The sequence below is a fragment of the Lacerta agilis genome, chromosome 1 (genome assembly GCF_009819535.1).
Source record: "Lacerta agilis isolate rLacAgi1 chromosome 1, rLacAgi1.pri, whole genome shotgun sequence".
In the NCBI taxonomy this organism is placed as follows: Eukaryota; Metazoa; Chordata; class Lepidosauria; order Squamata; family Lacertidae; genus Lacerta; species Lacerta agilis.
The window spans coordinates 4,413,264-4,437,689 of NC_046312.1; the positions used below are offsets into that span (position 1 = coordinate 4,413,264).

The 24,426-nt window shown below is 46.0% G+C and overlaps 1 protein-coding gene and 1 non-coding gene across 2 annotated transcripts in view; both read right to left on the reverse strand.

The window, feature by feature from the left end:
• Positions 1 to 24,426, reverse strand: part of GNG2 (G protein subunit gamma 2) — a 56,587-nt gene that overhangs the window by 17,407 nt on the left and 14,754 nt on the right. The window lies entirely within an intron of this gene.
• Positions 6,592 to 6,664, reverse strand: TRNAK-UUU. Its single transcript has one exon. It is a non-coding gene; the product is annotated as a tRNA-Lys (tRNA).

Below are 24,426 nucleotides of genomic sequence, written 5' to 3' on the forward strand. Positions count from 1 at the left end.
CCCCCCCCCCACCTCTCACCTCTCTTTCCCCCCAATATCTCGGATAATAGTATCTCATACTGAAAGTGGAGAGGTTACATGTTCTTTTCTGTGTTTATTTGCTTGTTTTGTAACACAATAAATCTTCAATAAAAAAGAAAAGGTAAAGGAATGGAGCGACCCCCTATCATAGAATCATAGAAGCTTAGAGTTGAAATGGACCCCCGAGGGTCATCTAGTCCAACCCCCTGCAATGCAGGAATCTCAGCCAAAGCATCCAGGACAGATGCTTAGAAATCTGCAAGGAAGGAGGGTCCACCACCTCTCGTGGGAGCATGCTCCACTGCCAAACAGCTCTTACTGTCAGAAAGTTTTTTCCGAATGTCTAGTTGGAATCTCCTTTCTTGTGACTTGAAGCCATGGGTTCGAGTCCTACCCTCCAGAGTGGGAGAAAACAAGTATGCTCCCTCCTCCATGTGACAGCCCTTTAGATATTTGAAGATGGCTATCATATCTCCTAGACAGCATCTTAAAAAGCAGAGACATCACCTTGCCGACAAAGGTCCGTATAGTTCAAGCTATGGTTTTCCCAGTAGTGATGTATGGAAGTGAGAGCTGGACTGTAAAGAAGGCTGATCACCAAAGAATTGATGCTTTTGAATTATGGTGCTGGGGGAGACTCTGGAGAGTCCCATGTACTGCAAAAAGATCAAACTTATCCATCCTTAAAGAAATCAGCCCTGAGTGCTCACTGGAAGGACAAATCCTGAAGTTGAGGCTCTGGAGGAGGATAGGGGTGCCTGGCGTGCTCTGGTCCATGGGGTCACGAAGATTCGGACACGACTGAACGACTGAACAACAACAAATCATCGTAAAAACTTGCAGGGTTTTAGCAGTAGGGTTTTAGCAGCCTACGTGACGTGCATAGACTGGAGACGAAGAAGTATGTCCACCGCAAAACGTTTGCAGGCACAAACAAGTACTGAAAGCAGGCTGGTGTACTACGTAAATGATTCTACCATGAGCACAAATCATCATTAATGCACCAGGAAAAGGGCAAACTTGTTTAAGGTTTCGAAGCGAAAGTGAGCATGGTGACAAAATCAGGCGCACCAAGCCAAACAAATGCAAAGGTTCCATTCCTGCTGAAGCAAAACCTCATCTTAACTTTACAATCTCCTGCCAAGGGATTCCAAAAGGAATCTGCTCGGTATTACACACCAGAGAGGCAGTTAGAGAAACAGTAACTCCTTGACTAAGCTACAGAGGATCTGGTTGGGGAAATGCTGTTGGCAGGACAAGGTAGGCATTGTTCAGAGAGCAAGCTGTGTGCCTGCAGAGCTGCTGCTGTGATTCAGCAGGTACTGGAAAGGAGACATTTATTATATTTTTAAAAAGGGAACGAGGAGCTTAAAAGAGTTTGAAACACAGGGCCTAATTCAACCCTGTTCCCTACACACCCTGACTTGGGAGTAAGCCACATGAGACTCAGGGCTGGATAGCTCAGTCAGTAGAGCATGAGACTCTTAATCTCAGGGCCGTGGGTTCGAGTCGCATGTTGGGCAAAAGATTCCTGTGTCGAAGGAGGTTGGATGACCCTCGCTGTCTCTTCCAACTCTTGGATGCTGTTTGGAAAGTGCATAGTCACACAGCGCACAGACAATGGGACTTGCTCCCCGAGGAGGCAGAACATCAACTTCGTCGGACTGGTCATGTTTTTCGGATGCCTGATTATCGTCTTCCAAAGCAACTACTCTTTTCCGAACTTAAAAATGGAAAGCATAATGCTGGTGGTCAACAAAAGAGGTTCAAAGACTCTCTCAAGGCAAATCTTAAAAAATGATGTATAAACACTGGCCTGCGAGCGCTCCAGTTGGAGAACAGCCTTGACCAAAGGTGTCATGGGCTTTGAAGACACTCGAACTCAGGACACAAGGGAGAAACGTGCTAAGAGGAAGGCGTGTTTGGCAAACCCTCACCCAGAAACCAATGTCCCCGCTGTGGAAGGACGTGTGGATCCAGAATTGGCCTCCACAGTCACTTACGGACACACCGCTAAGACCGTGCTCATGGAAGACAATCTTACTCGGCTACGAGTGATCGCCAAAGAAGAAGGATGAGGCCACCAACCTAGACACCTTAAAAAGGGGATGGGGCAAATTTGTGGAGGAGTTGGCTCTTGAGGGCTACTAGCCAGGATGGGTACAGTTGCTGGAAGCAAACGGGAAGGGAGAGTTGCTCTTCTGTTTGGATCCTGCAGTGGGGATTCTCATTGGGGCCAGGGGCGTAGCAAAGGGGGGGGGCGGGGGGCAGGCCGCCCCAGGTTCCATAATGGAGGGGGTGACAAATTATGAAGGAATTTTTTTTTTGAATTTTTTTTTTGGGGGGGGAATGCCTGCTCCGAAGGTCTTATCTTACTATACTAGGGATTATATAGCTATATATGAAAATTCATGCATATCAGTTATTATCTTGACCCTCCTCCACCAAAATAGCTGTTCACTTGGCTGTTTTCCTTTGTCGTGAAGGCTGAAATTTCAGTTCAGTGGAGCACTTACTGTTCCCAACCCTAACCCTGTGGAAAGCCATCTAATTAGACTTTAATTTGATTTTGAGATATTTTTAGGAGGTAATTTAATTATTGTTTGATTTTATACCAATGTTATGTATCTGATGTTAGCCACCCTGAGCCCGTCTTCGGCCGGGGAGGGCGGGATATAAATAAAAGTTTTTATTATTATTATTACTTGTTATTATTCCTTTGTAAGAAAATATGAAATAATGTAAAACCATTTTTTTGCGGGGGGAGGGGGGAATCAATTGGGGGGGGGGTTCCTTGGGGCATCTGGTTGGCCACTGTGAGAACAGGATGCTGCACTTAAATGGGCCATTGGCCTGATCCAGCAGGCACTCCTTATGCTCTTATAGACTACATTGCCGATAACCAGTATACTGGCTATTCCTGCAAGCCCACGGATGAGATTCAGACACCAAGAGTCTGAAGCGGATGCAGATGAACACTGGAGCACTTTTAAGAAGAGGACCAAGGTGGATGTGATGATGAAGAGAAGAGATTAGGATCTGGTGCCACCCCTCTCGCTGCCAACTCCGCTCCCTTTGCCCGTGGTTTGATTTCAAACCATGCCCAGCGAAGGAAGCACTTCCCCGAGGGCTTGCTGTCGGCTCTGATCAGCTGTTTGGTGACGTAATTGTTTTGGCAGCAGATATTTGGGCGAGCCTCAGCCATCGCGAGGCAGGATATAACATTCAGTTGCTCTGCTGGTGTTGCTCAGTTGGTTAGAGGAAATGAAGAAGGACCTGTTGTTTAAGGAAATAAATTCTCTTCCTCTGGCGGCAAAGCCGGAGGTGGTTCAATGGCGGAACGAGACGGAACCTTTATCTATTGGTACCGAAGAATGTTCGCTGGAGGAAAATATTACCTGCATGATAGAACCAAAGAGCTGCAGTTTTGGAAGGGATCCCAAGGGTCATTCAGTCCAACCCCCTGTGTAATAAGAGTTTAAAGGGATCCTTCTCCAGGAGGGAGCCCGGACCTCTGGCAGAGCACAATTGGAAGCCCTTGTTGTTGTTGTTCAGTCGTGTCCGACTCTTCGTGACCCCATGGACCAGAGCACGCCAGGCACACCTATCTTTCTCTGCCTCCCGCAGTTTGGCCAAACTCATGCCAGTCGCTTCGAGAACACTGTCCAAACATCTTGTCCTCTGTTGTCCCCTTCTCCTTGTGCCCTCCATCTTTCCCACCATCAGGGTCTTTTCCAGGGAGTCTTCTCTTCTCATGAGGTAGCCAAAGTACTGGAGCCTCAACTTCAGGATCTGTCCTTCCAGTGAGCACTCAGGCCTGGTTTCTTTAAGGATGGATAAGTTTGATCTTTTTGCAGTCCATGGGACTCTCAAGAGTCTCCTCCAGCACCATAATTCAAAAGCATCAATTCTTCGGCGATCAGCCTTCTTTATGGTCCAGCTCTCACTTCCATGCATTACTACTGGGAAAATCATAGCTTGAACTATATGGACCTTTGTCGGCAAGGTGAGGTCTCTGCTTTTTAAGATGCCGTCTAGGTTTGTCATTGCTTTCCTCCCAAGAAGCAGGCGTCTTCTAACTGCGTGACTGCTGTCACCATCTGCAGTGATCATGGAACCCAAGAAAGTAAAATCTCTCACTGCCTCCGTTTCTTCCCCTTCTATTTGCCAGGAGGTGATGGGACCAGTGGCCATGATCTTAGTTTTTTTGATGTTGAGCTTCAGAGCATATTGATCTTCAATAAAGACCAAGCCTATTGGCTGCTGTTTTGCTCTGGTATTCCTGGCTGGTGTCCTTGTTTTTTGACCAAGGGATCCCTCAGATTTCTCCGTTAACACAGCCATAGTTTCTAATGGCGCATGCACACATATAAGTTAGCATTTCCAAATGCTGTGCAAACATGAGTCCCACTTTTGGCAATGCCCCCCTTAGGTCATGCGAATCCGTGCCATAAAAAAAGCAAGAGCTATAGATTTGTTGCTCAATAAAGCGTTTGCCTGGAAAGGCAGATATTTTGATTACTGCTATGATGACTCACCGGAGCAGGAGGTTTCTGGCAAGGAAACTGTTTGGAGAAAAGCCCTCCCCCTGGCGATAATATGTTGTTTGCAGGGCGACAGAGTCAAGGGAGAGACCGTACAAGTGCCAGTCTCGTTCCTGAAATGAGAGGTGCCTCGAATGATCGGGAAAGGGTCGGTGCTTGCTGGCAGAGCAGCTGCTTTGCTTGCAGAAGGCGCCAGATTCATTCTGGGCATCTCCAGATTGAAGTAGGAAGCTCCCCTGCCAGAAATCCTGGAGCGCTGCTGCCAGTCAGTGTAGGCAATGCTGAGCTGGATGGACCAACGATATGTCACAGAACAAGGTAGCTTCGTAGGTTCCTATCGGCCGTGCCTAAAGGGGAGTCCTGAGAATCGAAAAGCCCTTCTCTGTACTATCAGATACATAGGACTGACGTGGGTTTTTGGTACTGACAGAAAATAATAATAATAATAATAATAATAATAATAATAATAATAATAAGCCTCCAATCTAACTGGGTTGCCCCAACTTTGGGAGGCTAATAATATTCTGCTTTATGAGGATATGCTGTTTTAAAAGCTCACATCACTCATGCCCACAGGCAAGCCATATACCCCTTTAAAAATAGTCCCAGAATGTGGAGCTCAGCTTCTGAAAACCATTTCAAATAATCAGAAAAACTGGACTAGAATTGTGCAATAGAAAGTATGCAGGAATAGTTAATTCTATTGGGTTTTAGCTGGTATGTCAGGACTGAAGCCTATAAGGGTATTTCACCTACATATCACGTGTTTAGATTATGATGAGCCATCGTGCACCCAATTTAATTCATGCGGATTTACCATATCCTGGTTTTTGTATTTTATTTTTCTTTGTTTGGCTATTATCCTAGCTGCTTTGGAATTTGAAAAGTGGATTATTAGCAGATTCAGACATGAAGCGAGCCGGCCCGGTTGAGGCTGGGGTTTTGTTCCTTTCGGCCTGCGGAATTTGGGAAGCGCTTGGTGTAGGGAAAGGACCGCCTTGGAGCTGGATTTAAAAAGCTACGCTTCGTTTCCATAGCGACGTGAAGAGAGAAAATGACCAGCTATCCAAAGAGGTCAGTTGCTCGAGAAAGAATAAGACGGATCTGAGATCTATGGAGGGCTGCCTTCCCAGTCTGACAGAGCAGCGGAGGGTCGCAGCCCCACAGGCAACCAGAACGAAAGAACTCAACGCCCTCGCCTTTCTTGACAGGGGTGGAAATGGAGAGGTACGGCCATCAATGAACCAAGAGCTGCAGCACACCTCTGCCAGAATAACAGACTCAGAATTGTAGAGTTGGGAGGGACCCCCCAGGGTCATGTAGTCCAACCCCCTGCAAGGCAGGAATATTTTTTTAAATAAGAATTTATTGAATTTTGACAATAAAAACACACAAAATACAACAGACACTACAAAAAAGAAACTACAAAACAATACAAAAAAGAAAACTTACACACTCCTTATCCTCTTTATAAGCATTATTTTGGGACTTCCTCACATCCTCTCCTCTGCGTTCATTTCTAATCCTCTTTAGTAACTTTGTAACATTGTAAAATCTTCCTTCTCACAACTAATCTTCATCTTTACAAATCATAATCATCATATACCTATAATCTTGTTCCTAATAAAATAAACATTACACAACTCCAACTTCTTATATCCTCTCTTAACTTAACTTCAGATTACTGTAGCCTTACATATCTTCTGATTCCAATTTCAAATGTTTATCTATTCACATCATTTCAAATAATTATACATTTCTTCCAGTTCTCTTACACCGTTTCCCCCCCTCTGGTTTCGGAGTTTCGTGGTCAGCTATTTATATTTCCCCTTTAAATAATCTTCCTTCACCCCATACCTTTCCTAACCATTCTAACCCTTCCCTTTTCCCTTCCCATCCCCCACAGATCTCCCCCCAAAAAGTCCTCTCTTTCCAGCTCCTACATCTTCTTTTTTTGTTTTCATCATGCCCAATTCTGGACTTGACATTCTTCTTTGTACCTTCTTCTTGCAAGGCAGGAATATTTTGACCAAGGTGGGACTCGAACCCATGACCCTGAGATTAAAAGTCTCATGCTGTACCGCCTGAGTCACCTAGGCAGATATTTGCAAGTGTGCTGGCTGTGCTAGCGTTTTAATCCCCAACAACTACAGTGGACGCTCGGGTCTCAAACGCGATCCGTGCGGGAGGCGCGTTCGCAACCCGCAGCATTCATAACCTGCAGCGCCGTGTCTGTGCACATGTAGGTTGCGATTCGCTGCTTCTGCGCATGCGCGAAGCGCCGAACCTGGAAGTAACCCGTTCCGGTACTTCCGGGTTCGGCACGGTGTGCAAACCGAAAACACGCAAACTGAAGTGGCCGTAACCCGAGGTATGACTGTACTGTGTCTGACAGGAAAATCTTACACATGCCAACTGGATGGGCCACCATCTCCCACCCTCCAAAGTCTAAAATTCATCTCTCCGACACTTAAATGGAGGGAGTTTCCAAGGGCAGCTGCTGGCACACTAAAAGCCCAGGTCTTCTTCAGCAATGAAATGGGTCTTCCGGTGAGAAGCCGTCCACAAGAGGCGCTCTCTGGCAGAGCGCAGTGATCGGTTGGGTATACATGGGGTGATATGATCTTTTAGGTTACACCCCCTCCAAAAAAAAAACCCTCTCCAGTCTGCCAAGGTGGGAGAGATGCTTGCTAAGGGTTGCCAGGCGCTGAGCCGGAGATTGTGCTTTGAAAAAGTCCAGAGGTTAGCTCAATTAATAATAATAATAATAATAATAATAATAAAAAATTATTTATACCCTGCCCATCTGGCTGGCTCCCAACAAAATATTTAAAACACAAGAAAACGTCAAACATGAAAAGCTTCCCAAAACAGGGCTGCCTTCAGATATCTACAAAAAATTGTATAGTTATTCATTTCCTTGACATCTGACGGGAGGGCGTTCCACAGGGCAGGCGCCACCACTGAGAAGGCCCTCTGCCTGGTTCCCTGTAACTTCGCTTCTCACAGTGAGGGAACTGCCAGAAGACCCTCGGAGCTGGATCTCAGTGTCCGGGCAGAACGATGGGGGTGGAGACGCTCCTTCAGGATTCCTGCCTTGGAGGGGGTTGGACTAGATGACCCTTGGTGTCCCTACTGACTCTAGGATTCTGTGCAACTGAGAATTACCCAAGGACCCAATGGACTATGCCGGAATGGCCGAAAAAGAATCAGAAACCAGGATGATAAAAACTTCAGTAAGCACTGGGGGAAATTCGTAATCTACTTGAGATAACACTGCAAACGTCGATATACAATGAAAATCAGAAAGGGGGGGCTTTGGGGAAGTCCACCTAAGATGAATATGAAAATAAGGATTAGAAAATGTATAATTATATGTTTTGTTGAATTATTGTTTTAGTTTTAAGATGCTCTTTTGTATTGTTTGTATTGTATGTTTATTTTTCTTTCTTTTTGTATGTTTTTTCTTTTTCTTTCTTTTCTGTCTGAAAATGCTAATAAATTCTTATTTAAAAAAAAGAGATAACACTGCAAACAATTAAAAATATTAACAGGGCTGCAAAAACACTTTCAACGTGCAAAAGAACTATGGGGAAAGTTGAGTTTTGTGGACAAATAGAGGACGGTATGAGATGCAGTGGAACGTGATTATTTGTGGACTCCACGGAGGGGAAGGAGGAAGTCCGAGAATTCGGAGAATTCGGCATTTTATGATTGCCTTTTGTGTTTGAACGTAAATCTAATGATAAAAAATTATATGTATATATAAAAGAGAATGACTCAAGGCAGGCACGCCACACAAGAGAGTGCCAGCTCTCAAATGTCGACTTCTTCCCTGCTTTCGGTTCCTAACCCAACTCCTGGCAGCCCGGAGGTTGCCTCCTTGTCGGAAACGTAGCCTGAACTTTCTCTTCCCTCGGCCAAATTGCGTCATCTTCTCGGAGGACGCCTTCGACTCTCTATTGACGCTTTATTTTTAGTAGTCTCCAGACAAAGGCAACTCGCACCTGGCCCAGAGGCCCGTGGGATTCGTTCCAGGGATGACATCAGCGGTGACAATAGAAGCTGCCGGAATGAGCGTCCCCTTGGCGTGCAGCCTTTCGGACTGCTTTAATTAGGTGTCTCCTCCAAAGGCGAATTAATGAATTGGCACTCGGCACCTGGAGCACGGCAGCCGCCAGGGCCCCCGTCAAGGCTTCAGATGCAGCAAACACTGTCGCGTGTCCTGTTATTACAGGGATATACGCCCAGGGGGCCGGCCCTGCCATTAGGCTAAATGTTGAAGGTGCCTCGGGCGGCAGAGGCTGAGGGGCAGGGAGCTGTAGGAGGACAGAGACGCATGGGGCAGGTCTCCATAACTTTGTGAATCGGGGAGCAAATTCCACAGTGTAACTATGCACTCTGTTACAGGTGGGTAGCCGTGTTGGTCTGCCATAGTCGAAACAAAATAGAAAATTCTTTCCAGTAGCACCTTAGAGACCAACTGAGTTTGTTCTTGGTATGAGCTTTCGTGTGCATGCACACGAAAGCTCATACCAAGAACAAACTCAGTTGGTCTCTAAGGTGCTACTGGAAAGAATTTTCTATTTTGTTATGCACTCTGTGAATAGGTACTTAATAATAATTAGTGCTGTGTGATAGGTGGAAGTCACCAAAAAGTCTTTTTCTTTTTTCTCTCTTTTTTCCTTTTTCCTTTTTCCTTGGTATAGGATGTATGTATAGTAATAATGCAAGTAAATAATGTAATTTCAGGTTTAATTTTTGGAGCCATGTATTGTAAAGTGGATTTAATTATCAGTTATTATTATTATTATTATTATTATTATTATTATTATTATTTCTTATTGTATATTTTGCATATTTGCGTAATTGTGTAATTGCTAAAGTGAAATAAAGTTTATTATTAATCGAAATAAAAATTTTTAAAAGTAGCCCAGTAGCACCTTAGAGACCAACTAAGTTAGTTCGGAAGCTTATACCCAGAACTAACTTAGTTGGTCTCTAAGGTGCTATTGGACTATTTTTTTAATTTTTTTATTTCGACTGCGTCAGACCGACACAGCTACCTACCTGAATAATAACGATGTATTTTTTCTTTACAGAAAGCTCCATTTGCTGCTCAACAACTATATTCCAACTCAACAAAACTAGTCGCTTCCAGTTCACCCAACATCAATGTTTATAACCCAAATTTCATACAATTGCTTCCCCCCTTTCCTTTTAATTATTTTATTTTGACAAAGTAATAACCATTCATAAATGAGAATAAAAATGTGTACCCCACCCCCGAGACCATTCCGTTGTAACTATCCGACCTCCCAAAATTTCAACACCTCTTGCGATGGTTTGACCCTTTTCCGTTTTAACAGTACAAATTCTACAAACACCCTCCATATCTCCTCAAAATCATTTCTCCTGCATATTCCCCGTCTTACTTTAATGGCACACGTTAATTTATCATTAATAGCTTTATCACATATACAACTGCTTTTTAAAGTTCTGTCTTATCTCTAACACGTGTCTAAAACTTTGCTGCCACATAAACCCGGACAACACCATTATTGTCCCCAACAACATCAAATATACCATCTCAGGACTATTTAATTGCTCATCTTCTATCTAACATTGTATCTGAAGAAGTGTGCATGCACACGAAAGCTCATACCAAGAACAAACTTAGTTGGTCTCTAAGGTGCTACTGGAAGGAATTTTTATATTTTTTTATTTTGTTCTAACATTGTGTATGCCATCAAATGCCAACAGTGCCCTTCAGCTCTCTATATTGGACAAACAGGCCAAACCCTACGCCAAAGGATAAATGGACATAAATCTGACATCAGGAATCACAAGACAGAGAAACCAGTAGGAGAACACTTCAATCTCCCAGGACATTCTATACAAGATCTCAAAGTAGCTGTCTTAATACAAAGGAATTTCAGAAATAGACTGGAAAGAGAAGTTGCTGAATTGCAACTCATTACCAAACTCAAAACAAGGAGAGAGACCTGGTTTGAACAAAGACATTGGATTCTTATCTCATTATACATGACAAAGCTATCTTTATCCTTGCTTTTTCCTGTAAGACCAATTGCAGTCGTTAACAGTCGTCAACAGGTTTTCCACACCTATCAGCCAATCACCCATTCCCACCACCCTTCTGAGTAATACCCCTCCTCACTCTCTCACTATATATAAAGGTCTGGTGACTTCTGTTTCAGTGTATCTGAAGAAGTGTGCATGCACACGAAAGCTCATACCAAGAACAAACTTAGTTGATCTCTAAGGTGCTACTGGAAGGATTTATTTTATTTTTTTATTTTGTTTTGAATGTGTCGAAAATGTTCTGCAATTTTCTTACACCTCAAACCACACTGTGTGGGAATCCACACTTTATATGGACTAGAAAGAAGTACTTGATTTGACCTGAAAATCATACCGTCCAACCTTTGCAAGCCCCAAATCAGGATGCGGCCCTACCAAAGCACGTTTTCAGAAGGGAAATTGCGGCACAAAATTGTGTGAGATCATGGTGCCCCAAACGGTAGCCGTCGTCTCGTGAGGGGAAAAAAAAGGGATATCCCGGTTTTTCCAGGACACTTGTGGGGTATGGAATTGCGCCTAGAAACTAATTGGCAGCCCAGGCAGTTGGGCCAGGATTGGTGCTATTTACCCTGATGAGCAGCCTATTATATAAGAGAAAGAGGAAGAGGAAGAGGAAGGGAGAAGAGAAGCTTCTCTCCATCCAGGAGAAATTTATAGGAGTCCATCTGCCAGCAGATCCAGATCAGAACCTAGGAACCTGATCCTGGCTGCTGGATCAGGCCAAAAAGGGATCCATTAGGTCCAGAGTGGCCAGCCAGGTGATGCTGGGAAGCCTGCAGCCGCTCTCTAGATGCTGCGATCACCATCTGGTATTCAGGGGTAGACTGTGCCTGGGCATGGAGGTTCTGCTATTGCAATAGAGCTCCATAAGGAGGGCCCTGCCGGATCAGACCAAAGGCCGATCTAGCGCAGCATCCTGTTCTTACAGTGGCTAACCAGGTGACTATATAGGAAGCTCGAAAGCAGGATGAGAGCGCACAGCCTTTTAAACTTGTGTGATTCCCAGCAATCGGTATTTCAGCTGCCTCCAAAATCAGGCGCAGGCACAGCCATGAGGATTAGGAGCCTTTGATGACAATAATAATCATCTTTTAAAGACACGCAAGTTTATTTATTTATTAAAAGAACAACAGGTTATAGAAACTTTAAACAGATACGGGCAGCGTTTGTTATGGTTAACTTTCAAAGCTGCTAAAATTCGACTGGCTGGAGAAGTAGGTTTCTTGAGGATTGTCCCTCTGCGAATTCTGTGCCTGTAGGGGTGATGACCCACATAATGCCAATTAAACAGAACTAAATTGTACTATTGCAGCCTCCGGCTCTCTTTCGAGTTGAGAAACACAACCCGTCTCGGCTTGGAAGAGGGGAAGCCACATTCCAGGTTACCGCGAATCTGCCTGGGTGCTTCAGGGTTCAATTAATAAGGCAAGGAACTCTGAGATTGAGCCACAAATGGGGACAGGGGCTATCAACATTGCGGCGCACAGAGTAGGCTCCAACCACCCTCCCTGCGCCCCATGGAAGTAGCCCCAATGTGTAGCCCTGGGAATGGCGAGTGTGCAGTGCAAAAATGCCAAGCTCTGGGTCCAAGAGCAGCTCTATACAAGCAAACTCTGCCGAACAGCTCTTTGTTGTTGTTCAGTCGTTCAGTCGTGTCCGACTCTTCGTGACCCCATGGACCAGAGCATGCCAGGCACCCCTATCCTCCACTGCCTCCCGCAGTTCGGCCAAACTCATGCCAGTCGCTTCGAGAACATTCTCCAACCATCTCGTCCTCTGTCATCCCCTTCTCCTTGTGCCCTCCATCTTTCCCAACATCAGGGTCTTTTCCAGGGAGTCTTCTCTTCTCATGAGGTGGCCAAAGTACTGGAGCCTCAACTTCAGGATCTGTCCTTCCAGTGAGCACTCAGGGCTGATTTCTTTAAGGATGGATAGGTTTGATCTTCTTGCAGTCCATGGGACTCTCAAGAGTCTCCTCCAGCACCAGAATTCAAAAGCATCCATTCTTCGGCGATCAGTCTTCTTTATGGTCCAGCTCTCACTTCCATACATTACTACTGGGAAAACCATAGCTTTAACTATACGGACCTTTGTCGGCAAGGTGATGTCTCTGCTTTTTAAGATGCTGTCTAGGTTTGTCATTGCTTTTCTCCCAAGAAGCAGGCGTCTTTTAATTTCGTGACTGCTGTCACCATCTGCAGTGATCATGGAGCCCAAGAAAGTAAAATCTCTCACTGCCTCCATTTCGAACAGCTCTTACCAGGGCCAGATTTAGATCTGATGAGGCCCTAAGCTACTGAGGGTAATGGGGCCCTTTATATGTCCAGCTGTCCTTTGTCAACAACAAATTGTCACTGTTTTTTGTGTTGAATGTATGTTATATGGTAATTGATTGACCTAATAGGCATCTAAAGCCATTTGCACCAGTCCATGCAGAATGTAGGCACCCTATATATAGAAAGGAGCAAATCAGTGATATTTTTGGGAGCAGGCTAGCAGGCAGGGCCCATCACTTACATCATAGGAGCCTACACAACACAAAACACTGTTGCTGTATGTAGGTTTTGTTTCAGTTACAGGTAGGTAGCTGTGTTGGTCTGCCGTAGTCAAAACAAAATGAAAACTAAAAAAATTCCTTTCAGTAGCACCTTAGAGACCAACTAAATTTGTTCTTGGTATCCATGCACATGAAAGCTCATACCAAGAACAAACTTAGTTGGTCTCTAAGGTGCTACTGGAAGGAATATTTTTATTTTTTATTTTGTTTTGGTTTTGTTTAATTTGTTTTTTATCTTATATTTTGGAAATGTACATCCAGTTTATTTTTTCCTTTAATTTTTTTTTTGGGGGGGCCCCCCAAGACAGTGGGGCCCTAAGCTATAGTTTGTTTAGCTTATACGTAAATCCGGCACCGGCTCTTACTGTCCGAAAGTTCTTCCTGATGTTTAGTCGGAATCGCCTTCCTTGTAACTCGAAGCCATGGGTTCGAGTCCTACCTTCCAGAGCAGGAGGAAACAAGCTCACTGGAGTTTCCTCCCCAACGTTGCTTGTTAAAACATCCCTTTCGCCCCAAAGACTGGCAGGATCCTCAGCACTGAAAATATATTAACGCGGATCCTCTTTGCATCTCTCTTTAGTAAGCGTTCGGTGGGAATTGGCAGGCCGCACAGCTGGAAGGAAGCCATGCATCAAACGGCAGAGAGTTTCCTTTCTCTTGGAAGCAGTTTAGCAGCGCAGACACGACCCATGAGATCAACGATTTCGCAGCGCCGTTTCAACTCCGGCAGTCATAAGCGGAACCTCCTGTTGCCTCGACGCAGGAGCTCTGCTTCCGAACAAGAGAAGCCTGTGTGTTTGTGTGTGTTTGTGATTAACTTGGTGGAGGGTAATTAAAACATTTGCGAGGAACCTTGGGTGAGATCTACGCCAAGAAAGCCGGAGTTTCTTAACTTTCCATCCAGGAATGGGGTACCTTGCTTTCCATCTAAAAAAATCCCTTCGGTTTTGTTACGGAAATTACGGCGGAGGGGGGCACCTCAGCAAAGCCTCCTCCCAAGTAAACTGTTGGGGTACGGAGCGATGCCCTTAAGGGAACCCATTAGGGAAATGCATTGGCTCTGCAGCCTCTGCAGGACGACCTCAGTAAGCCATCAATGGGATTTCCAGAAATCGCTGGGCAAATGTTTTCCTTCCGGACTTGCCATTTGACAGGCTGTAGGATTATGCTGGAGCAATTATGCTGCGCGCGACCGCCATTGGCGGGAAATAGACGCGGCACGATCTGTCAAACACAGCGCTGCGCATGTACAGAGTTGTTCCCGCCAGGAAAAGCGTAGATGTGTCCAATTGTTATTGGTTGACTGTGTGGCTATGTAGGCAAAAAGGTTAAAAATAAAAGCTCCCGCCTGGGTGCGAGCGGGAGGATTCGTCCGCCGTTCGTTGTGCGCACCAGTCTCCTGAGTCTCCCGTTTCCCTCAGTCTCCTGCCTCTTTCATTTTCTTTACCCTGACGACCTAATTCAGTTGTTGGAGCAGGCTTCTCCGACAACAGGCTATGCAATCAGGTGCTCAAGATATCCTTCTAACACTTAACACCCATTCAAATCTTGCCCTGAACCATTAAAAAGGTAAAGGGGCCCCTGACCATTAGGTCCAGTCGTGTCCGACTCTGGGGTTGCGGCGCTCATCTTGCTCTATAGGCCAAGGGAGCCGGCGTTTGTCCACAGACAGCTTCCGGGTCATGTGGCCAGCATAACTAAGCCGCTTCTGGCGAACCAGAGCAGCGCACGGAAACGCAGTTTACCTTCCCGCCGGAGCGGTACCTATTTATCTACTTGCACTTTGATGTGCTTTCGAACTGCTAGGTGGGCAGGAGCTGGGATCAAGGAACGGGAGCTCACCCCGTCACAGGGATTCGAACCGCCAACCTTCTGATCAGCAAGAGGAAGAGGAAGAAGAGGAAGAGTTTGGATTTGATATCCCGCTTTTCACTACCCGAAGGAGTCTCAAAGCGGCTAACATTCTCCTTTCCCTTCCTCCCCCACAACAAACACTCTGTGAGGTGAGTGGGGCTGAGAGACTTCAAAGAAGTGTGACTAGCCCAAGGTCACCCAGCAGCTGCATGTGGAGGAGTGGAGACGCAAACCCGGTTCACCAGATTACGAGTCTACCGCTCTTAACCACTACACCACACTGGCTCTCCAGTAGTACAAAATCTCGGAAGCACGCAGCTCAAACAAGTATGAGCTGACTCATACTTTGCACAGCAATCATGTTTGCTACAATTAGGACATATCCACGCTTACCTTTTGCCCGGCTCTTTCCAGGCACGGGTCTGCGCTTAAAAGATCAGATTCGGAGTGTTTATTTGTTCGTTCATTTCTTTGAACTGAAGCGTTCCCCACAGATACCCATTTTTTAGCGCTTGATCAGAGCAAACGTCAATTTGGGTTTTCAGCAGATTGCCATTTGCTCTGACTGAGCTTTAAGGAGCGGGTTTCCGTGGGGGGAGGGGACTCCAGGGTGCTCAGACAGTGCCTGGAAAGAGTGGAAGAACAGTCGAATTGGATAGGCCCTACACTTCAGCGTCAAGGTGGCATGCAAGCATGGCATGCAACCATTACAAAGTGTGCACTCTGCCCACACATCTGCGGGTGGGTGGGTGTGTTAGAAATTATATTGTTGCAACACAAACACACACAGAGAAAAATAATAAAATAAAATAATGTAAACTTAAAAAGAATATACCAATGCAAATGCAAATACAGATACAAATACGAAACAAACACATAACCATATTTCAGTTCTTATTTTCTTCTAACTGACTTCCTTCGTCCTCAATGCAGGTCTGCTTTCATCTTTGATAATCTGTTTCTTTCTCCTCTCGTTTTTTCTGCTTTTCTTTCTTAGGCCTTTACACCATAATTTGTTTTATAATAATAATAATAATAATTTATTATTTATACCCCGCCCATCTGGCCGGGTCTCCCCAGCCACTCTGGGCGGCCTCCAACAAATATCAAAATACAATACAGAGTCACAAATTAAAAACTTCCCTAAACAGGGCTGCCTTTAGGTGTTTTCTGAATGTCAGGTAGTTGTTTATTCCCTTGACTTCTGACGGGAGGGCGTTCCACAGGGCGGGCGCCACTACCGAGAAGGCCCTCTGCCTGGTTCCCTGTAGCTTTGCTTCTCGCAGTGAGGGAACCGCCAGAAGGCCCTCGGCACTGGACCTCAGTGTCCGGGCTGAATGATGGGGGTGGAGATGCTCCTTCAGGTATACAGGACCGAGGCCGTTTAGGGCTTTAAAGGTCAACACCAACACTTTGAATTGTGCTCGGAAACGTACTGGGAGCCAATGCAGATCTCTCAGGACCGGTGTTATGTGGTCCCGGCGGCCACTCCCAGTCACCAGTCTAGCTGCCGCATTCTGGATTAATTGCAGTTTCCGGGTCACCTTCAAAGGTAGCCCCACGTAGAGCGCATTGCAGTAGTCCAAGTGGGAGATAACCAGAGCATGCACCACTCTGACAAGACAGTCTGCGGGCAGGTAGGGTCTCAGCCTGCGTACCAGATGGAGCTGGTAGACAGCCGCCCTGGACACAGAATTAACCTGCGCTTCCATGGACAGCTGTGAGTCCAAAATGACTCCCAGGCTGCGCACCTGGTCCTTCAGGGGCACAGTTACCCCATTCAGGACCAGGGAGTCCCCCACACCCGCCCGCCTCCTGTCCCCCAAAAACAGTACTTCTGTCTTGTCAGGATTCAACCTCAATCTGTTATCCACCATCCATCCTCCAACAGCCTCCAGGCACTCACACAGGACCTTCACCGCCTTCACTGGTTCTGATTTAAAAGAGAGGTAGAGCTGGGTGTCATCTGCATATTGATGAACACCCAACCCAAACCCCCTGATGATCTCTCCCAGCGGCTTCATATAGATATTAAAAAGCATGGGGGAGAGGACAGAACCCTGAGGCACCCCACAAGTGAGAGCCCAGGGGTCTGAACACTCATCCCCCACCACCACTTTCTGAACACGGCCCAGGAGGAAAGAGCGGAACCACTGTATAACAGTGCCCCCAGCTCCCAACCCCTCTAGCCGGTCCAGAAGGATGTTATGGTCGATGGTGTCAAAGGCCGCTGAGAGATCCAGCAGAACCAGGAAACAGCTCTCACCTTTGTCCCTAGCCCGCCGGAGATCATTGACCAGCGCAACCAAGGCAGTTTCAGTCCCATGATGAGGCCTGAATCCTGATTGGAAGGGATCCAAATGGTCCGCATCTTCCAGGCGTGCTTGGAGTTGTTCAGCAACCACCCGCTCAATCACCTTGCCCAAGAATGGTAAATTTGAGACTGGGCGATAGTTGGCCATATTGGCCGGGTCTAGAGATGTTTTTTTAAGAAGCGGTTTAATGACCGCCTCTTTCAGCGGGTCTGGAAAGATTCCCTCGTAGAGCCCTAGCAAGCCCTAGGCTCTGTGGCATTACCTTATGTTAATCTTGTTTGCTACTATGTTAATCTCATGTAACTCTCCCCTTTCCTGATGTTTCACTGATGTAACTAATGTGGTCATGATGCCTACTGAATTGTATCCTGGGATGTGGAGAGAAATTTTAAAAATCCTTGTCACCCCATTCCTGTTGTTCAGTCCTGGCTTGAACCTGTTGTGCAATAAACTAGGATCTCTGTTCTTTGATCTGTTGAGTGTTTGTTGTGGGGGAGGAAGGGAAAGGAGAATGTTAGCTGCTTTGAGACTCCTTTGGGTAGTGAAAAGCGGGATATCAAATCCAAACTCTTCTTCTTCTTCTTGGACTTAGAGCGGAAAAAAGAACAAGTTGCTGCTTCTTGGTAGGGAGAAGGCGATCAAATCAATGGGCAAAGGTGGCCACAGTCACCAAGAGGCTTCTTATCGAGGCCAAGATGACACAAATAGGGCTTCCAGGTTGGGTAACATCACCCTCAGATCAGGTTAGACTCAGAAATGCGACCTCAAGGATCCCTGGGAGTCAATTCCTCTCAAATTTCCAAAGAGGGACAGGCACTCTGCACATGTTCAGAGCATGAGGTTTTTTTTATTTTTAATCTAGCTGCCAACATTATATTAAAAACAACAACAAGCACCAAACCTACAGTAGGTTTTCTAGTTTCTAGTTTTTCTTAGGGGGGGGGAAAAGCCTTTTTGATATTTCTTCATTAGATCCCCCGTGGAACCTGTGAAAATAGATTCTGGAGCTAAGCCACCGTGACCCCAGCTCTACACTAAGCAGAACAAAGAACCTATGTGTCTCTTTTCATTTCTCTAACTGTGAGTTTTGTTATCGCTGGTGTGAGATCTGGATTGTGCACCGACTGCCGAATCCAAGCATTTCTGCTTTGGATTCCGGCTTGTGACACCTTGCTACGAAGACTACACTCTCACAAATGTGTCACACATGCTGCGAAATGCCACAACATTTCACAGTCTCATAGCCGGGTGGGGTCCCCACCCCCTTTACCTGCTAGACACCCACAGAATAGTGCCATGCGTTGCCCGAGCAACGGCAAGCTTTCAAAAAGAGCAGCTCTCACTGCCATCAGCAAAGGGTCCCATTGCTGCTCACAGCTCTGTTTCTCAGGATTACAGCATTATTCACACCTTGGGACTGAGCCACCTGGGAATCGAAGCAGACTTGGGTTGGAGCAGAAGGCAGGCTGGGTCCTTTGTGGCATCAGAGAACCATGGAACCATAAGCCGCAATGGGTCACATCTTAAGAACATAAGACATGTTCTGCTGGATTGGGCCAATGGCCCATCTAATTCAGCACCCTGTTGTCACAATGGTCAACCAGATGCCCAAATGAGAAGCCTGCAAGCAGGATCCATGCACACCACCAGAAGGTCCTCGGAGCTGGACCTCAGTGTCCGGGCTGAATGATGGGGGTGGAGATGCTCCTTCAGGTATACATGGGCTGTGGCCGTTTAGGGCTTTCTAGGTCAGCACCAACACTTTGAATCGTGCTCGGAAACGTACTGGGAGCCGATGTATTTGTTATGTAGTGTAACCCATAAATGTGGGTTACCCATTCCCACCTTCTGAGTAATACCCCTCCCCACTCCCTCACTATATTTAAGGATCTGGTGACTTCTGTTTCAGTGTATCTGAAGAAGTGTGCATGCACACGAAAGCTCATACCAGGAACAAACTCAGTTGGTCTCTAAGGTGCTACTGGAAAGAATTTTTTTTTTTTTTTTGTTTCCATAAATGTGGGGCTAGTGGGCAGGGGGACGAGCTCCTTTCGAGGGGCACTGCTTGCCGCTCCTGCCCCCTGGCACCATCCAAAGGTCTGAAAGGTTACCCCCAAATTGTCTGCCTGAGGCGAGCCGCCCCACTCCGCCCCGTTTAGTAGGTCACACTGATCTTAGTGGTAAGTCTCGCCAGTACCAAGTCCGGGCGCAGATTCCACCTGCAGGAATGCAGGCCCAGCAAGATTTCCCGCAACAGATCTAACTGTAACGAGGAAGGTTAAAAACGGGGGCAGCCTGTGCCGGAGAGTTAGCTGTGGCGCTTGAGAAGATTAAGGGCTTATCTGTAAGTTCGTTTTTGCAAGCGCTGGAAATGACTCTCTGATTATAACCCGCGCTCCACATCTCCTTCCTCTTCATTTTTTTTTGATTTTTTTTTTTGTGGCTGACGTGTTGGGTCCCTCCTCAACCGGTCTGTTGAATGTGGAGCCGACCCAACGGAAATGGCATGTCTGTGTGAAAATTGAAATTGGAACGAAAGAGATAAGGGGATAATTGGAACTAAAAGAGAGAGAGAAGGAAACAGTTTGTAAATGAAACCGCTTTGCAGAGGAATGAAAGGATGAAATGAAATATGGTTCCAGTTACAGGTGGGTAGCCGTGTTGGTCTGCCATAGTCGAAACAAAATAGAAAATTCTTTCCAGTAGCACCTTAGAGACCAACTGAGTTTGTTCTTGGTATGAGCTTTCGTGTGCATGCACATTTCTTCAGATACCAGGTATCTGAAGAAGTGTGCATGCACACGAAAGCTCATACCAAGAACAAACTCATGAAATATGGTATAATTATATTGTTTTTCTATTTATTTATTTTTTAAAGGAACTGGCATGTCTCCATGTAGCTATCGGGCAGCTGGGGGGTGCACAGGCTTCATGGCAGGGTTCAAATACCTTCTCTCGGATATAATCGACAGTATATTGCAGGAAACATGTACATCCGAAGAACGTGTCAAATGACGACAGCGATTTACCAAAACAAAGCAACCAACCCACACAATTCCGGCCTCCACATCTCCAAAAGTCTACTATACTGCAGAAAAGGACAACCAAAATTATCCAGGGGAAATGGATGCAGAAAAGCTAGAGTCCAGTGGGGCCACCCAGGGAAGCTGGATATTCAGGGGTGGGGGTGGGGGGGTGGAAGCATGAATTGTGGTATTTGCTCCTTCGGGGTGGTGCTCCCCACTAGGGATGAGGGAGAAATTTGGTTCTGTTCACATTTCTGTGTGCTAACATCCCTAGTTTGCACTTCCCCGAGTGAGAGGCAAACCAAAACGCAGCTGCCCGGATGACACACCTCCGAATTTTGAGCTTCAGTTCTCCAGCCGAATAATGTGTGCAGAAGGAGTGAAAATAATGTGAAAATGCATTAGGTTAGGAGAAAATTGCTCGCAAAGATGTGCATATTATCCAAAATAGACAGGAGTATCATAGAATCAAAGAGCTGGAAGGGACCACGAGAGTAATCTAGTCCAACCCCCTTTAATGCAGGGGGGGCCTCGAACCCACAACCTTTGCATAGCTAAAGTAGAGTTGCCATACGTCCAAAATTTCTCGGACATAGCCAAAAAAGAAAAAAAGCTCAACAACTCAAGTGTCTGGTTTTTCACTTTTTGAAATATGGAGACCCTAGTTAGAAGAGAAGAAGAAGAAGAAGAAGAAGAAGAAGAAGAAGAAGAAGAAGGAGAAGAAGAGGAGGAGGAGGAGGAGGAGAAGGAGGAGGAGGAGGAGAAGGAGGAGGTTGGATTTGATACCCCACTTTATCACTACCCGGAGGAGTCTCACAGCAGCTAACGTTCTCCTTTCCCTTCATCCCCCATAACAAACACGCTGTTTGGAAGGGAAAGGAGAATGTGAGCCGCTTTGAGACTCCTTCAGGTAGTGAAAAGCGGGATATCAAATCCAAACTACTACTTCTTCCTCTTCTTCTTCTTCTTCTTCTTCTTCTTCCTCTTCTTCTTCTCCATCTCCATCACTTAAGGCACCAGGCCATTCAGTGAGATCCCAGAGGGCCACCTCTGTTGGACTTCCACCCCCACCGTGAGATACTGTCAAGAGCAGGTATTTGGTTCCTGTCTAGCTGCTCTGATGAATGGAGGGAGGAAGTCGCCAAAGGAGGAAGCAGCAGCCCAACGGCACAGTGACGTGGAAGCAGCCATTGCAGAGTCGGCACCTGTTTCCTTGCACTACCACATGCTAACACCCAAGAGCAGATTTAGCTGCCTCTGCCAGGAAAGCTGCAGAAAATAGCAGAAAAACAAGAACTCAGGCCACAATGATGATTCAATTGATTCAAGTTACAGGTGGGTAGCCGTGTTGGTCTGCCATAGTCAAAACAAAATCGAAAATTCTTTCTAGTAGCACCTTAGAGACCAACTGAGTTTGTTCTTGGTATGAGCTTTCGTGTGCATGCACACTTCTTCAGATACACTGAAACAGAAGTCACCAGATCCTTAAATATAGTGAGGGAGTGGGGAGGGGTATTACTCAGAAGGGTGGTGGGAATGGGTGATCAGCTGATAGGTGTGGAAAACCTGTTGACGACTCCAATGTCTTTGTTCAGACCAGGTTTCTCCATGGTTTTAAGTTTGGTGATTAGTTGCAATTCAGCCACTTCTCTTTCCAGTCTATCTGAAGTTTCAGTGTATCTGAAGAAGTGTGCATGCACACGAAAGCTCATACCAAGAACAAACTCAGTTGGTCTCAATTGATTCAAGTTTTTCAAGTCTCTTATGAATAGATTTATTTCTTAAAGTTTATATACCAGGTGAAATTAATGTGCCAGGACAAGGCCCTGTTTCGGTGATTCTTCTTCAGCTAATAGAGTCTTAGAGTCGATGTGTACTGGTTGCTTAGAGTTCACTTAGATTCACTGAAACAGGGCCTTGTCCTGGCACATTAATTTCACCTAGAATCATAGAATCATAGAGTTGGAAGAGACCACAAGGGCCATCCAGTCCAACCCCCTGCCAAGCAGGAAACACCATCAAAGCCAGGAAACACCTGGTATATAAACTTTAAGAAATAAGTCTACCCATAAGAGACTTGAAAAACTTGAATCAATTGAATCATCATTGTGACCTGAGTTCTTCTTTTTCTGCTATTTTCTACATCGCTTCTATCAAGAACTCCCACCTTTTTAGTTATCTGCCAGGAAAGGTAGCTTAAAGCTTGGGACTTTTTGGCTTAGAGAAAAAGGCGAGTAATAGGGTTGCATGGTAGGCGTTTATAAAATCATGTATGGCCTCGGCGGCCGCTCCCAATCGCCAGTCCAGCTGCTGCATTCTGGATTAGTTGGGTCACCTTCAAAGGTAGCCCCACATAGAGTGCATTGCAGTAATCCAAGCGAGAGATAACTAGAGCATGCACCATTCTGGCGAGACAGTCTGCAGGCAGGTAGGGTCTCAGCCTGCGTACCAGATGGAGCTGGTAGACAGCGGCCCTGGACACAGAATTAACCTGCGCCTCCATGGACAGCTGTGAGTCCAAAATGACTCCCAGGCTGCACACCTGGTCCTTCAGGGGCACAGTTGCCCCATTCGGGACCAGGGAGTCCCCCACACCTGCCTGCCCCAGGAAAGGCTGATATATGTTGCTAACAACACAGCTCTCCCAGGTCTTCGCCGTCCCATATTTTTTGTCTCGACTGATTGATGATGCCTATTTAAATATGCCGCTCGCTGTTTTCAGGGGATCTTCAGGCTGAAAAGCTGAATAGCAACGCTAATTATTCTTTTCGGTGACAGCCGGGAGTTCGTTGCCAAGCGTGAAGTTCTGTTCGGGTGCAACCAGCTAGCCACAAACGCCGCGTTCCTGGCAGACGTTAAGCCTCCACATGGAATTGCAAAGGCGGTGGGGGGGGGTAAAGAAAGCCCATAATGCAGTTGTGTCAATCAGCCCCGGGTGATTTTTGGGGAGAAGTTCGAAGACCATCTTGCACGGCAGAGCCAAATTGCCATAGCAACAGCACGAGCCGAGTGGGTGGATGTCTTGTGGGGTTTTTTTTTTAATGAGTCATTTTTATTTTTTGTTTCTTGAAGGAGTGATTGCTCCCACCGCCATCTTTTAAATTTGTATTTTAAATCAAAGGATGAATTACTTAAAAATAGAAAACCAAAGACACCAAACTGATTCCCTGCGAACGATGAAAAATATGGGTGGTAATCACCTCCTGGCAAATAGAAGGGGAAGAAATGGAGGCAGTGAGAGATTTTACTTTCTTGGGCTCCATGATCACTGCAGGTGGTGACAGCAGTCACGAAATTAGAAGACGCCTGCTTCTTGGGAGAAAAGCAATGACAAACCTAGACAGCATCTTAAAAAGCAAAGACATCACCTTGCCGACAAAGGTCCGTATAGTTAAAGCTATGGTTTTCCCAGTAGTGATGTATGGAAGTGAGAGCTGGACCATAAAGAAGGTTGATCGCCGAAGAATGGATGCTTTTGAATTATGGTGCTGGAGGAGACTCTTGAGAGTCCCATGGACTGCAAGAAGATCAAACCTATCCATTCTCAAGGAAATCGGCCCTGAGTGCTCACTGCAAGGACAGATCCTGAAGTTGAGGCTCCAGTACTTTGGCCACCTCATGAGAAGAGAAGACTCCCTGGAAAAGACCCTGATGTTGGGAAAGATGGAGGACACAAGGAGAAGGGGATGACAGAGGATGAGATGGTTGGACAGTGTTCTCGAAGTGACCAACATGAGTCTGACCAAACTGCGGGAGGCAGTGGAAGACAGGAGCGCCTGGCGTGCTCTGGTCCATGGGGTCACAAAGAGTCGGACACGACTGAACGACTGAACAACAACAACAACAAAATCTTGGAAGACTTGGCTTCTGCCTAAACATCTCCGTTATGGACGTGTTGTGTAGCTGGTAGGGCAGTTGCGGAGGTAACCCAGGATAAAACTTGCCAATCTTAGCTCTGTAATCCAATTAATAGAAGGCTTTGCAAATAGTTTAGAAGCGAGACACCA